We start from the raw sequence: 15,426 nt of genomic DNA, 5'->3' as shown, positions 1-15,426 counted from the left end.
CTATTTATCTGTCAGGTAGGTGCGATGCTGAAAAAGATACATCGCCTTGTAGTATAAAACGCTTTGCGTATACAGCCCATCCTTTGTGATTAAAATAAGTACTCAAATACATAGAGATGCAGTAGCGAGTACATAAATTTGGAGTCAAGCACAGTACAGGTGACGTGTGTTACAGATACACCTACATCTATGGAATTAGACAAGTTAGTAGACGACTTCACGGCGGAGTCCACGGCTCGTAAAACATATTGTTGACGTATACTGAAACTTATCATCAAGCACAGAAATAAATTCAGCGGGAAATATTCCTACACTCGTGCCTCATACAGTGAAGCTTCTCTGTTTCCTTCAGTTATAACCATAGTATATGAGAACAGTGTATTTCTCTTCTCATTCGTTGAAAAAATGCCACATCTGGCAATAACAATAACGTTACAGTACGGTGAGTTGCCAATATTCACTTGAAGGAGAGCAGTTGATTTTCCTTACAGTGTTTATGTTAGATACGAGAGGCATTTCGGTAGGCTGCTTTACTCACTCCACTCCCACTCCTTTCCTTTTTTGAAAAAAAAAAGTGTCTGTGTGTGTATGTGTATGTGTGTGTGAGAGAGAGAGAGAGAGAGTGGGAGGGGGAGAGGGGGGCGGGCTCATTTATTTCGCAGGACGATGCCTTCCGAGTCTTCAGCCGCAAACGAAAACTTGGCGCAGCGTTGCCTAAACTCTTCCATTAAAACTTGTGTAATTGGATTCGGCGTGCTACCAAATTTGTTTTCGACCTTAGCTTCTTTCTTTCCTTTCTTTGTTCTGTAGCCCCGTAGAGCGCCAGTCAAATCTTTGGTGCTTATGTCTTGATGTCTAAAGAACGTATGAAAAGCGAAATATTGGAAAGAAAACGAATAGCTAAAGATTTTATGGAATCATCAATTCTGTGTTGTATTTTTACAAACATTCGTCGTCTGCGTTTTCCGTACATTACCACCAGAAGAGAGGAAATACTAGCAGTAGCAAAAGAAAATTGTCTGTCTTCTTTTTGTACAGATCTGTGAACTTTGTTCTCTCTCTCTCTCTCTCTCTCTCTCTCTCTCTGTGTGTGTGTGTGTGTGTGTGTGTGTGTGTGTGTGTACAGCTAGGTTAATACGCACTGGAAATGTCAAAGCTTTTTTCTGTATTTTATGTCTGTGGCAGATATTGTAACGCCTGTGGTTACGAAGCTGCACTAGCAATGTTGCATGAACTCCCATTTCTATAATTAGCAGCACTGAAAGGCTAAACCTCTGTATCATCTGGCGAACTTCAAGGTAATGGGAAAAAACTAAGATTAGAATTTAACTTTGCATCTTCCACAGCGTCCTTAGAGACGGAACAAAGTCTTGGATTGCCGAAGGGTGGTGTAGGACATCAGCGTGTCATTTTGCAAGGAACCATCTTGGCAAGTGTCATAAATGATACTGGATGAAGACCCGACGGGCATCTGAACTGATGTTCTCCCGAATAAGACTCACTGTCTTACCAATGCTACATTTCCTGGAAAAAGAGCTCCTTATCGTTCGCCGAAAAGGGGGAAACATAACCTACTTGGGAAAATCCCGGTTCAAAAATGGTTCAAATGGCTCTAACACTATGGGACTTAGCATCTGAGGTCATCAGTCTCCTAGACTTAGAACTGGCAGCAGCGCGATTCCGGACTGAAGCGCCTAGAACCGCTCGGTCACAGCGGCCGACCTTACCACTGCGCCACATCCTTCGGTGGTTTAAGGAAATTGACGTATCACCAAAGCAATGAACATGACTGAGTAAAATTAAATGTTAAAGCAAAAGTCTGTCTCTTTATGTAAAGAAGAGTGACCGTTTGTTTGTAATTCATACAGATCTACAATTTTATTCCGATCTTGATGTCTACTATTTTATTCCGATCTTGATGACATTTTGCACGCTCTGCCTTCAATACTTGAGGAAGGTACTGTCTCCGTAAGGTTTCGTAATCCAACTTGAAACATATGTGTAGGTAATATATAAAGCGAAAGGTGTTACCAAAAATATGTAAAAGTTCTTGGCCGATTTACTTGAGATTTCTACACGATTTGGAGGACGTAGGATATTTACACACACACACACACACACACACACACACACACACACACACACACACACACACCTGAAGCGGCAAAGAAACTGGTATAGTAGGCACGCATACTCAAATACTACAGATATATGTAAACAGGCAGAATACGGCGTTGAGGTAGGCAACGCCCATATAAGACAAGTGTCTGGCGCAGTTGTTAGACCGGTTACTGCAGATTTAAGTGATTTTCAACGTGGTGTTATAGGCGGCACACGAGCGATCGTACATAGCATCTCCGAGGTAGCGATGACTTGCGGATTTTTCCCGTGCGACCATTTCAAGAGTGTACCGTGAATATCAGGAATCTGGAAAAACATCATACCTCCGACATCGCTGCGGCCGAAAAAAGATCCTGCAAGAACGGCACCAACGACGACTGAAGAGAATTCCTCAACGTGACAGAAGTGCAACCCTTCAGCAAACTGCTGCAGTTATCGATCGTGTCAAACTGACAGTAGGCCGGCCGAGGTGGCCGAGCGGTTCTAGGCGCTACAGTCTGGAACCGCGCGACCGCTACGGTCGCAGGTTCGAATCCTGCCTCGGGCATGGATGTTTGTGATGTCCTTAGGTTAGTTAGGTTTAAGTAGTTCTAAGTTCTACGGGACTGATGACCTCAGAAGTTAAGTCCCATAGTGCTCAGAGCCATTTGAACCAAACTGACTGTAATTCCTACAGCAAGAATAAATTACATCCGTCTTGGAAATAGTACAGTCAGACGTTACTAAATTGCGGAACGAGCGAAAACTGGGGAATTTGAGTAAACCATAAAACTCCTATTTATTGATTAGTTGCCGTTGCTACATAAGACATTCCCTATAAGAGACATTTGAGTCCATGGTTCACAATTATTTTTATTATTAAAGCCACAGTGCCATACATACGCTAAGGCAGGTCGTGGATATAGTACCAACAAAAGTCAGTAGAACGCAGGCCGATCAAAAGATCGAACAGAACCTGAAATTTCTCGAAGTGTGACGTAAATTGTTCGAACAGTTCGAGTCGTGCATAAACACAGCCCTACTTGAAACGCTGAAAATTGAGCTGGAACAGTAGGAGACCAATTCCCCTAAACTCAATGAGGTACTTAACGCAAAGCGTAACAAAAGATGGCGGTTACAGTCTTCCATGCGGCTTGCATTCGCTATGAATATCAATAAGACAAAGGGGAGTCACTTTGCGTGACAGATATTAAACATGCCGGGCAACGACGGGCACTACAATTAATAATTAAAGTAAGGTGAACTAAATTAAAATGTTTGTTACTTTGGGCAGTAAACGTTCTATTAGTAATGTCACTCTCTCTGTGGTGACATTGTTTAAATTTGATTCCAGATTTGAGGTACCGGTTGGATTCCGATTTTTTTTCCCGGAGACGATACAGGCATAGTTAATCCTGTAAAAGTAAGAGACAGAATTTTTAGCTTTTTAACGTGAGTGCGACACACCAGCTGAAGATAAAATCTCGGGAAGTGGTGATGAACACCGGGTATAGTGGGCTAAAGGGACGAGCACCGGAAGTAGTGCGGCGGGCACTGAGAGGTTCTGGAAGCCTTCTAGCGCGTGCAAGCAGCGGTGGTGATTGCAGCGCTGCGCCGTGGGTAGTGATCGGACGGTCGGACACCTCGGCCGTGGGCGTGGGGCGCCAGAAATAGAAGCCAGGTGTGAGCTGCAGCCGCGTCACGTGCCCGCTGGCGCAGCCCGCGGATTTCTCCCTTACCTCAACGTGTTGCGTCCCCTCTCGCAGCGCCACGCGTGGCACGACCACTGACCAGCGTGGGGTTCGGCAAATGTTGAATTGAAACTTTCTGGCAGATTAAAACTTGTGCGGGATCGAAACTTGAACTCGGGACGTTTGCCACTCGCGGACAAGTGCTCTCCCGACCGAGCTACACAAGCACGACTCACGACCCGTCCTGAACATCCCCCAGCCTGTGGCTAAGCCATGTCTCCGCAGTATCCTTCCTTCCAGGAGTACTTTATTGTATGATTATATGATAGCGGAACAAACACTGGTAGCAGTTACTTCTGTAAAATTTCTGGGAGTATGCTTACTGAACGATTTGAAGTGGAATGAGTATATAAAATTAATTGTTGGTAAGGCGGGTGCCAGGTTGAGATTCATTGGGAGAGTCCTTAGAAAATGTAGTCCATCAACAAAGGAGGTGGCTTACGAAACACTCGTTCGACCTATGCTTGAGTATTGCTCATCAGTGTGGGATCCGTACCAGGTAGGGTTGACAAAGGAGATAGAGAAGATCCAAAGAAGAGCGGCGCGTTTCGTCACAGGCTTAGTTGGTAAGCGTGATATCGTTACGGAGATGTTTAGCAAACTCAAGTGGCAGACTCTGCAAGAAAGGCGCTCTGCATCGCTGTGTAGCTTGCTGTCCAGGTTTCGAGAGGGTGCGTTTCTGGATGAGGTATCAAACATATTGCTTGCCCCTACTTATACCTCCCGAGGAGGTCACGAATGTAAAATTAGAGAGATTCGAGCGCGCACGGAGTCTTTCCGGCAGTCGTTCTTCCCGCGAGCCATACGCGACTGGAACAGGAAAGGGGGGTAATGACAGTGGCACGTAAAGTGCCCTCCGCCACACACCGTTGGTTGGCTTGCGGAGTATAAATGTAGATGTAGATGTACACGTAGTACTAATCTTGCAAATTTCGCAGGAGATATTCTGTGAAGTTTGGATGTAGAAGATGTGGCACTGGCCGAATTGAAGCTGTGATTTCTATAGACGACGAATTGAACTATAAGTCTCAGTTTTCGAAAGTTGTTTCCAGAGACTTGGTGACTATGTTGGAAAATAGTGCAGCATTCGAAAAAAGTTAGATGGCTTTGCAATAATAATGTGTAATTTACTTTTTTGAAGTACCGTTGAACCAGCTTATAGTAGTCAAACTTTGGTCTCCCTCTGCAACTTCAGCACGCACACTTCCATTACAAAATTATCGAGTCCTTGATGCTTCAAGACGATTACTCTCAACCGATTCGTTCTTTTAGACAAGTAGTCCCGTATATTTCATTTTTCCTCATTTCGATTCCGTGCTTCCCCATCGACTGTGCTATCTCCTCAACTAATTTTCAGCATTGTCCTGTGTATCTCAGCATTTCAGAAGCTTGGAAAAAAAAACCAAGTTTGTGAAATCTTACGGGACTTAACTGCTAAGGTCATCAGTCCCTAAGCTTACACACTACTTAACCTAAATTATCCTAAGGACAAACACACACACCCATGCCCGAGGGAGAACTGGAGGACTCGAACCTCCGCCGGGACCAGCCGCACAGTCCAAGACTGCAGCGCTTTAGACCGCTCGGCTATTGCTGCCCACATAATATGACTCCGCTGCTACTTTTAGTGTCTCTTTTCCTGATTTAATTCCCTCAGCATCGCCTGATGTAACTGGACTACTTTCCACTTTCCTTGTTTTTCTTTTGTTGGTGTTCATCTCATAACCTCTTTTTCAAGTTACTATCCATTTCGTTCAACTAATCTTTCAATTCGTTTGTAGTTTGTATTTATTCTTCCAGAATTTTAATTTCATTTGCAAATTTCTCTTTGATTTCCTTTAAAGCTTGCTGCAAGTACAGACTGAATAACATCGGTTAGGGTTACAACCATGTCTCACACCCTCTTCAACTACTGCTTCCCTTTCATGTCCTTCGACCCTTAAAACTGTAGTTTGATTTCCATACAATTTGTAGCAAACCTATCGCTCCTTGTATTTTACGCGTGCTACCTTTAGCATCTCATAAAGTGTATTCCAGTCAACATTTTCGAAAGCTTTTAACAAATACTGTAAGTGTATGTTTGCCTTTCATTAACTTATTTTGTATGTTAACTCTTGGGTTCAGTAACATTTCACTTGTTCCTGTATTTTTCTGGAACCTAAATTAATGTCTGTTGGTGGCTTCTACCAGTCTTACCTTGTAACTAATTCGTATTAGTATTTTCTTACAATGTCTTATTAAACTAATGGTTCGGTAATGTTAATACCAGTTAGCATTTGCCTTCTTTGGTATTCGTATTATTACATTCTTATTGAGGTATAAGGGTTTCGAGCTGTTAAAAAATGTTACCTCCTAAAGTTAGGTTTAGTTAAACATTCGTTACAGATTACAGCTTCAAGTAAACAATAACTTGTAACCAATCGCGTATGCACCACTCGCTCTCGTTACAGCAGAAGCCAGGCCAGGCTCGTGACTGCACAATGCTGGGTTCTGCTGGAAAGATAATGGGACAGTATAACAGATGAACATACCCTCGATACGTTAGATGCTCAGCAGTAAAGTCATACAATCACCATTGACAGTCATTCGACTGGGCTGCGACCAGCAGTCCAGAGCGGGCACATACACTCGACTGTTAACAGTTGATCTATGACCGTTTCAGCAATCAGAACGGAACGTCACATTGTTTATTAAAGCACTCAGATTGACAGCAATCATCACCAACAACACGAAGCTTTGTTACTGGGAGTGTATAAGAGGGACCTGCTCTGTGTTTAAAATCACAGAACATGTATACCGATATGAATTATCAGAAAGAACTATGGGAAGGGATGTGTTATGATTGTGACTGAGATGCCAAGGTCGTATATAATTGGAACTCACGCCCTACTGGAACAAGTTGTCTGTGGTACCAATTGCCCGTATGGGCGTAAAAGGGGAGGAAGAAACGACGGATCAATTTTCTATACATTCATATAAAAATGTTTCGTCTGCAATTACTTGAACGACGGCGGGATGTCGTATTGTAGACTAACACCTTTCAGTCTTCCACTAGTGGTGCGAGGGCACTCCTAAATTTTCTTTATGAATAACAACCTAACGTTTGTCGTAGCCGGAGAACAATTGAGGAGTTTTTATGAGATAATGGCTAAGAGCCAGTTTTGCATAAATTGTGTTTTCTACTTCGTTGGGTGGTATGTTAACAGGGCTTTCAAATACTAAAACGGCTATCTCCAACGATGGCTGAAGTAGATGCTACGAAGGCGAGTAGATGGCATGAGAGGTAATTCCTGACTTGATCATGCAAAATGGGGTGTGTGCAGAATGAGTGACACGAGTCGGCTTTGCTGCACAGAGAGATGAAACATTTCCGCTTGCTCCTGCCGTTTGTACCCTGTCTCCTGCGTGTCTTCACCGCTCTGAGAGAACTGACCCAGGACACAGAACAGAAAGCACACAAAAGCAAAAGAACCACTCCCCCATCACACACAGAGACATAAATGAGAAGCAGAAGTCGCCAGAACTCCTGATTCAATTTTCATAGCCTTCCTCGCAACGTGCGATACATTTCTCGAGACGCAAGCGAAAAGTAAGATGGCATAATGTTTTGGGTTATGAACTAAATAGGGAAGTTATGTTTTTCTTTGCATAAAAGTAGGTGCAAGCCGTCCGACGAACGTAAGTTACGAGATAGTAACAGCGTAGTGCACACCAAAACTGTATCCACAACACACCGCAATCTCAATTGTATAATGCTAACATACGTAAGTTCACGTTTTTGTATTTGTTTACTAACAGCCGCTCAATCAGTTGCAGATGGCATGATGTATGCTGAGAAAAAAGGGCAATGGAAAACCACAGAAAAAAATGGTTCAAATGGCTCTGAGCACTATGGGACTTAACATCTGAGTTCGTCAATCCCCTAGAACTTAGAACTACTTAAACCTAACTAACCTAAGGACATCACACATATCCATGCCCGAGGCAGGATTCGGACCGGCGATCGTAGCAGTCGCGCGGTTACAGACTGAAGCGCCTAGAACCGCTCGGCCACAGTGGCCGGCAAAAACGCAGAAAATATGCCGCAAACAATGACAATGTTTTGCTGTAATGCTGTAATAAATAAGACATTACGAAATTATTCACAGAAACAATATTTAAAAAACAAACAGTAGACATGTAATAATGTTTTACTGTGTTTTGTAGCTATGCTATTTTCTGCATGTTTTAGACTGAAAGAACCCACTGATGATATTTGTAGCAGAATCTAGTTTGGGGAATAAATAAATAAATAACAAAAGTGTTTTGCATCAAGGTGGATACAAAATTCCCATATTGTTGTGTCTTCGTTGTTGGTGCAGTGGATAGTGGAAACAGTATGAATAATCTAGCAAAGAGAAACAACAGAAAAACTGCTAACTGTTAAAGAAAGCATGAGCAAAGGTGAGTAAACATTTTGTTCCTGATGATGTAATGAACGCCATAGCTACATCTCGCAATAAGCAACCATGTAAAGTTGTTCATATGAAAGGAGTTTCAGCAATCAGCCGATATACACATTCTGTGTCATGATTAAAACCCCCGTGCCTGGGTCAGTTCATATAAAAAACAGTTGGTGAAATGCAGTGATAGGAAATTGTAGGTGTTCAAAAAAAGGGTGGCGAAGTGAAGATTTTGGAATGATCCCACGATCACTGGTGTAAATGGATTGTCCAGGCATTAAGAGAAGGAAAGAGACCTCAAAACTGTGATGAATACCTACCAGATGTGCACAGACAGTTTTACAGTGCCAATAATGAACAGTAAAATGATTACTGGAAGTAGAAATATTACAAAACTTGTTTGGTGGACTTAGCCAATTTACCAATCCAGTGCAAATTTATTTAGAAAAGTCAGTATTTCTTTGTTATTAAATTCAGTGAGCAAGAGATAATGTAGAGTTAGTGCATATTCATGTCATTGTTATTTGAATAAAGCTTTTCCTGAATAACATAGAAAGTACTTTTTGTTGCTTATCCCATTTAGCAAGATAATCATACACTTAAGAAATCGCTAGAATGTCTTGCTTCGAGTCTGATAGTTACTGATGCGAGCACCTAGTACTAGTAACGGATCCGTGTTTGCGCTGGTTGGTCGAATGTAGATACAGAGGAAGGTGGGCAAACAGCGGGGCAGTTATTGGCTGGATGGAATTGCGCGCCCGCGAAGCCTCGATGCTAATCTCGGGCCAGACAGAACAAGATCGTACGGCGATACATCTGCTGCCTCGCGGACCTGCATGGCTGCTCCTCTGGGATGTAGAAGACACTAGATGCAACAGAGCAATTTCGTCCTTACGAGTGGCACGGAGTCAACAGCACTAGTACCTCGACGTCATTATGCCTTTTTGCACATATTTTGGTGACAATGTATGAATGCATTTATTTACGTCGGTGGTTCTATTGAAATAGATTAAATATTGAAACACGCCTTACTCCTTGCGATTCTCCCCACCCCATCTCTCTCTCTCTCTCTCTCTCTCTCTCTCTCTCTCTCTCTCTCTGTGTGTGTGTGTGTGTGTGTGTGTGTGTGTGTGTGTGCGTATTCGTAGAGCACTATTTTATATTTACTTTACAAATTAATTTATATACAGGGTGGTCCATTGATCGTGACCGGGCCAAATATCTCACGAAATAAGCGTCAAACGAAAAAAACTACAAAGAACGAAACTTGTCTAGCTTGAAGGGGGAAACCAGATGGCGCTATGGTTGACCCGCTAGATGGCGCTGCCGTAGGTCAAACGGATACCAATTGTGTTTTTTAAATAGGAACCCCTATATTTTATTACATATTCGTGTAGTACGTAAAGATTATGAATGTTTTAGTTGGCCGGCCGCGGTGGTCTAGCGGTTCTGGCGCTGCAGTCCGGAACCGCGGGACTGCTACGGTCGCAGGTTCGAATCCTGCCTCGGGCATGGGTGTGTGTGATGTCCTTAGGTTAGTTAGGTTTAAGTAGTTCTAAGTTCTAGGGGACTTATGACCTAAGATGTTGAGTCCCATAGTGCTCAGAGCCATTTGAACCATTTTTTTGTTTTAGTTGGACCACATTTTTCGCTTTGTGATAGATGGCGCTGTAATAGTCACAAACATATGGCTCACAATTTTCGACAAACAGTTGGTAACAGGTAGGTTTTTTAAATTAAATTACAGAACGTAGATAAGTTTTAACTTTTTATTTCGGTTGTTCCAATGTGATACATGTACCTTTGTGAACTTACCATTTCTGAGAACGCATGCTGTTACAGCGTGGTTACCTGTAAATACCGCATTAATGCAATAAATGCTCAAAATGATGTCCGTCAACCTCAATGCATTTGGCTATACGTGTAACGACATTCCTCTCAACAGCGAGTAGTTCGCCTTCCGTAATGTTCGCACATGCATTGACAATGCGCTGACGCATGTTGTCAAGCGTTGTCGGTGGATCACGATAGCAAATATGCTTCAACTTTCCCCACAGAAAGAAATCCGGGGACGCCAGATCCGGTGAACGTGCAGGCCATGGTATGGTGTTTCGACGACCAATCCATCTGTCATGAAATATGCTATTCCATACCGCTTCAACCGCACGCGAGCTATGTGCCGGACATTCATCATGTTGGAAGTACATCGCCATTCTGTCATGCAGTGAAACATCTCGTAGTAACATCGGTAGAACATTACGTAGGAAGTCAGCGCACATTGCACTATTTAGACTGCCATCGATAAACTGAGGGTCAATTACCCTTCCTCCCATAATGCCGCACCATAAATTAACCCGCCAAGGTCGCTGATGTTGAACTTGGCGCAGCCATCGTGGATTTTCCGTTGCCCAATAGTGCATATTATGCCGGTTTACGTTACCCCTGTTGATGAATGATGCTTCGTCGCTAAATAGAACGCGTGCAAAAAATCTGTCATCGTCCCGTAATTTCTCTTGTGCCCAGTCGCAGAACTGTGCACGACGTTCAATAGCAAAAGCCATTTGGGCATTTTGATCACAATAGCCATACATCAACACTATATCGACCTTTTCCGCAATTGGTAAACGGTCCATTTTAACAAGGGTAATGTATCACGAAGCAAATACCGTCCGCACTGGCGGAATGTTACGTGATACCACGTACTTACACGCTTGTGACTATTACAGCGCCATCTATCACAAAGCGAAAAAAGTTGTCCAACTAAAACATTCATATTTCTTTACGTACTACACGAATATGTAATAAAAATGGGGATCCTATTAAAAAAAAACACATTTTATATTCGTTTGACCTATGGCAGCGCCATCTAGCGGGCCAACCATAGCGCCATCTGGTCTTCCCCTTCAAGCTAGACGAGTTTCGTTCTTTGTAGTATTTCGTTTGATGCTTATTTCGTGAGATATTTGGCCCGGTCATAGCAATGGACCACCCTGTATATTACATTTAGTAATTTCCCGCCTCCGTGGTCGAGATCGCTAACGCAATCTTGTGCGGTGGCGCTCGAGTCAGAGGTAAGCCGGTTCGAACCCTGGCTGTGGGGAAACATTTTCACTGCCAATATTTAGCCGGTATGGTAAGGAGAGGTGGTGGCGTAAAGTTTGTGGCGGCAGATTTTGTGCCGATGTCCTGGTTTAAATACCAAACATCTCCGCAAAGCCTCATTAAGTAAGGGCATTTGACGCTGTTGATGGTCATCCGTCTGTCGGATGTCAGCCCCTTGGTCCTCTTGGAGAGGAGTAGGCTATGCGTCGACACCGGGTTTCATCCTCTCGCTTCTCTCATAGTACCCAACACGAACGTGACACTACACCATACACGCAGCCATTACAATCACCTACACTTAACAGACACTTAAGCACACAGATTTCATATTTCGCGCAGGAAAGGTGTCTGCGGCCGCGAAAGATATGGAAAATCTTTCCAATTCGGCAGCTGAACCTGCCCTTTAGGGTCTCCCAGCCATTCGTGCCATAGGGCTGTATTATTTATTTAGTAATTACACAATAATAGGTCTTGAAAGCGGCATTTGAATTAATAAAAGGTTTAGGTGTGGCATCTGCACCAATGAGAAGAATACCTTATCATTTTATTTGCACAAAATGTGTTTTGAACGATGGGTAGACTGTCTGCAATAACCTTGTACATAGTTCATTGTCATAAAATTAAAATCTTTTCGCCACTAACCACAATTAATTAACGGAATTAATAGTATGCCTAATACATGACCACAATCGCATTAATGTGACCAGCACATGTGGTCGACGTCAACGGCCAATAGCCACTTACAGATGGTGGGTGGCAGCACTAGCAGGGTAGAGTATATAAACCGTGTCGGGGAGACGCGAAAAACGTGCAATCGTTGTCGATTTGCCTGCCGGCTATAAGGGCACGATCCTTGGCTTTTGGGCCAAGGGTGGAAGCATTTCCGAAATGATTAAGTTTGTAAACGGTTCGTGCGTCGCCGTGCTTAAACTATACCGTACATGGCAAAATGGCGCTATCCAAAACCGACACCCAGGCATCTTTGGTGCACCGCTGGCCGTGGATGACAGGAGTGAACGATGGCAGCAGAACAGACGAGCAACTGTTGGGCAACTGATCGTTCAGATAAGCCAACAGGATACCAACAGTGTCTCCTCAACGACCGTTCAGCGAACGTAGCTCCATAGGGCCTCCTCAGCAGGCGCCTGATTCATGCACCCATGCTGACTGCCGTTGATCGGCGACGAAGGCTTGAATTACTCTGGAATGCATAGTGGATCACAACAAGTGTTCGTCGATCCTTGTCCACCCCTACATGAATTTCGTTTTTCCTCAGCACGACGGCATCTACCCGCAGGACAGTGCAACGTGTCACACAGTTCGCAGTGTACGGACGTAGTCGGAGAGCACCAGGATGAGTTTACCTTACTCGCCTGGTCACCAAACTCACCGGATTTAAACGCATTCGAAAATATGAGGGACAACCTCGATCAGGCTGTTCGCGCCATGGGTCCTAAGCCGAGAAACCTAGCGCAACTGGCCACGGCACTGGAGTTTGCTTGGCTCCAGAACTTCGTTGACTCTTTTCCTGCACGCCTTGCAGCGGTTCGCGCTGGAAAAGCTGGTTATTCAGACTTTTGTCAGGTGGGTCCATTAATATGACTGGACCATGTAATTATTTTAAGAAAAACAGAACATTTGCAGGTGGTCTTGTAGACGAGTGTCGTAGTACTCATTACCAGACGTTGCACCATGACGAGCTGGCGTCAAGTGACTGCGCACAGCAGTTGGCAGGGACCATTCCGGCAGTGGCTCGTAGTGATCGCGAAGGTGGTGGCTGGGCTAGATTGTACCTAGCGTCCGGATTGAACTGCGGCAGGCATCTACCAGCAGGGACTCTTACCGATTGTTGTTGCATTCGGAAACCAAGTCCTGTGCTGTAGTTGAGGGGGGTCTCATCAATCCTAGCAGCAGAGTGCTCCACACTACGAGGATCTCTCCATTAGCTTTCTGGAAAATGTGCTCTCGGCGTGTCCTTGCAGCTGATGGTCAGCCCACTTTTGCCTATCTAGTTGTTTGTTAGCTTCGTCTTTTTCCCCTCGCAATAAAAGGAACACACACTCGCCAAGAATATACCTTCCTTTGTGATCTTAAGTAAACTTTAGTTAACTCATATCTGGGAACCCGGGTACTATGAGGGTTTTTCGCACGTCTCATGTCGGCAGAGGCCCGATTTGAGCTTCTTTATACATTTCCTGAAATCACATTTAAGTCATAGTACTGTCAATTTTCTGGACGTATGTCAGTTACTATAGTTCAGATGTTATGGTAACACTGCTCCATGGCGTCTGCTTCTGGCTAGCAACGTCGTTCACTATGAACTTGTTTTGTGAGTAAGGTTCAAATGGCTCTGAGCACTATGGGACTCAACTGCTGTGGTCATCAGTCCCCTAGACTTAGAACTACTTAAACCTAACTAACCTAAGGACATCACACACACCCATGCCCGAGGCAGGATTCGAACCTGCGACCGTAGCAACAGCGCGGCTCCGGACTGGAGCGCCTAGAACCGCACGGCCACCGGGGCCGGCCTTGTGAGTAAGTGACCGATGACCTAATAGTTTAATAATGGTACCTTAAGATCCAAGAAACCAACAAACCTTTTTTAATTATATGTTTCAGCCTCAGTTCACACCGATGGGATCAAGTACGGCTTCGTGGTCTAGCGGCAAAGCGCGTGCTCGGAAGCTGGAAAGTCGCGAGTTCGAATCCCGGTCGAAGCAAGAATTTTACAGTCTGCTTATGAACCTACCATTCATCTCTCAATGGTGTGGAGATTCTCCAGAACGGATACGGGATTCGGATTCCCTTTCCCCACTTGTGGCACATTATGAGCATGAAAAGGTTTTGTTTAAACATGCGCTGTAACCATCGTGAGCGTTAGTTACCTTAGAGATTGGACGTAGTGAGTCGATGCTAGTCAAGGATGCCTCTGAGACGAAGACGCCATTATCAACAGCTCACAGCGTTTGAACGAGGTCGTGTAATAGGGCCCGCATCTCGTGGTCGTGCGGTAGCGTTCTCGCTTCCCACGCCCGGGTTCCCGGGTTCGATTCCCGGCGGGGTCAGGGATTTTCTCTGCCTCGTGATGGCTGGGTGTTGTGTGCTGTCCTTAGGTTAGTTAGGTTTAAGTAGTTCTAAGTTCTAGGGGACTGATGACCATAGATGTTAAGTCCCATAGTGCTCAGAGCCATTTGAACCAATTTTTTTTCGTGTAATAGGGCTACGAGAAGCTCAGTGTCCCTTCCGCAATGGTGCAGAAAGACTTTGCAGGAATGTAGCCACTGTGCATGATTTCTGGTATCGATGGCCACGGGATGGTACGGTCGCAATGAGACCGGTTTCCGGAAGGCCACAAGGCATTGCCGAGAGGGAAGACTTTTCTGTTCGGTGTACGACTGTGTTGCATCTAACTGTGTCTACAGCAGCAATTGGAGCAGTATTTGGCACTACGGTGACACAGCTCCGTGCCAGGCGCCTTAGCAGGCCTGGGTGGCGGAGCGGTTCTAGGCGCTACAGTCTGGAACCGCGAGACCGCTATGGTCGTAGGTTCGAATCCTGTCTCGGGCATGGATGTGTGTGATGTCCTTAGGTTAGTTAGGTTTAAGTAGTTCTAAGTCCTAGGGGACCGATGACCTCAGAAGTTAAGTCCCATAGTGCTCAAAGCCATTTGAACCAGGCGCCCTATAGCGTGCATTCCACTGACCCCAAACCACCGCCGTTTGCGACTTCATTGTGTCAAGCGAGAGCTCACTGGGGGGCGAAATGGACGTCTGTTATGTTTTCTGATGAAAATCCGTTCTGTCTCGGTGCCTGTGTTGGTTAGCAGGGCAGATGAACACCTACAAACTACCTGTTTGCGGCCTAGACGCATTGTGTGGAGTACGATTTAGTATCAATCAGTGTGGTTGTCCCACGCACTCTGGCCGCAAATTTGTACGTCAGTTTAGTGATTCGCCCTGCTGTGCTGCCGTTCATGAACACCGTTCCATGCGGTGCTTTCCAACAGTATAACACTCGCGCACAGACTT

General features: G+C 44.6%; 1 protein-coding gene across 4 annotated transcripts in view; it reads left to right on the top strand.

Moving 5' to 3' along the window:
- The window catches only part of LOC126161543 (dual 3',5'-cyclic-AMP and -GMP phosphodiesterase 11), a 386,751-nt gene that overhangs the window by 141,645 nt on the left and 229,680 nt on the right, over positions 1 to 15,426 (top strand). The window lies entirely within an intron of this gene.

Source organism: Schistocerca cancellata, chromosome 2, assembly GCF_023864275.1.
Source record: "Schistocerca cancellata isolate TAMUIC-IGC-003103 chromosome 2, iqSchCanc2.1, whole genome shotgun sequence".
NCBI lineage: Eukaryota > Metazoa > Arthropoda > Insecta > Orthoptera > Acrididae > Schistocerca > Schistocerca cancellata.
The sequence above is the reverse complement of the archived record's forward strand: the minus strand, read 5'-3'. Positions and strand labels throughout refer to the sequence as shown.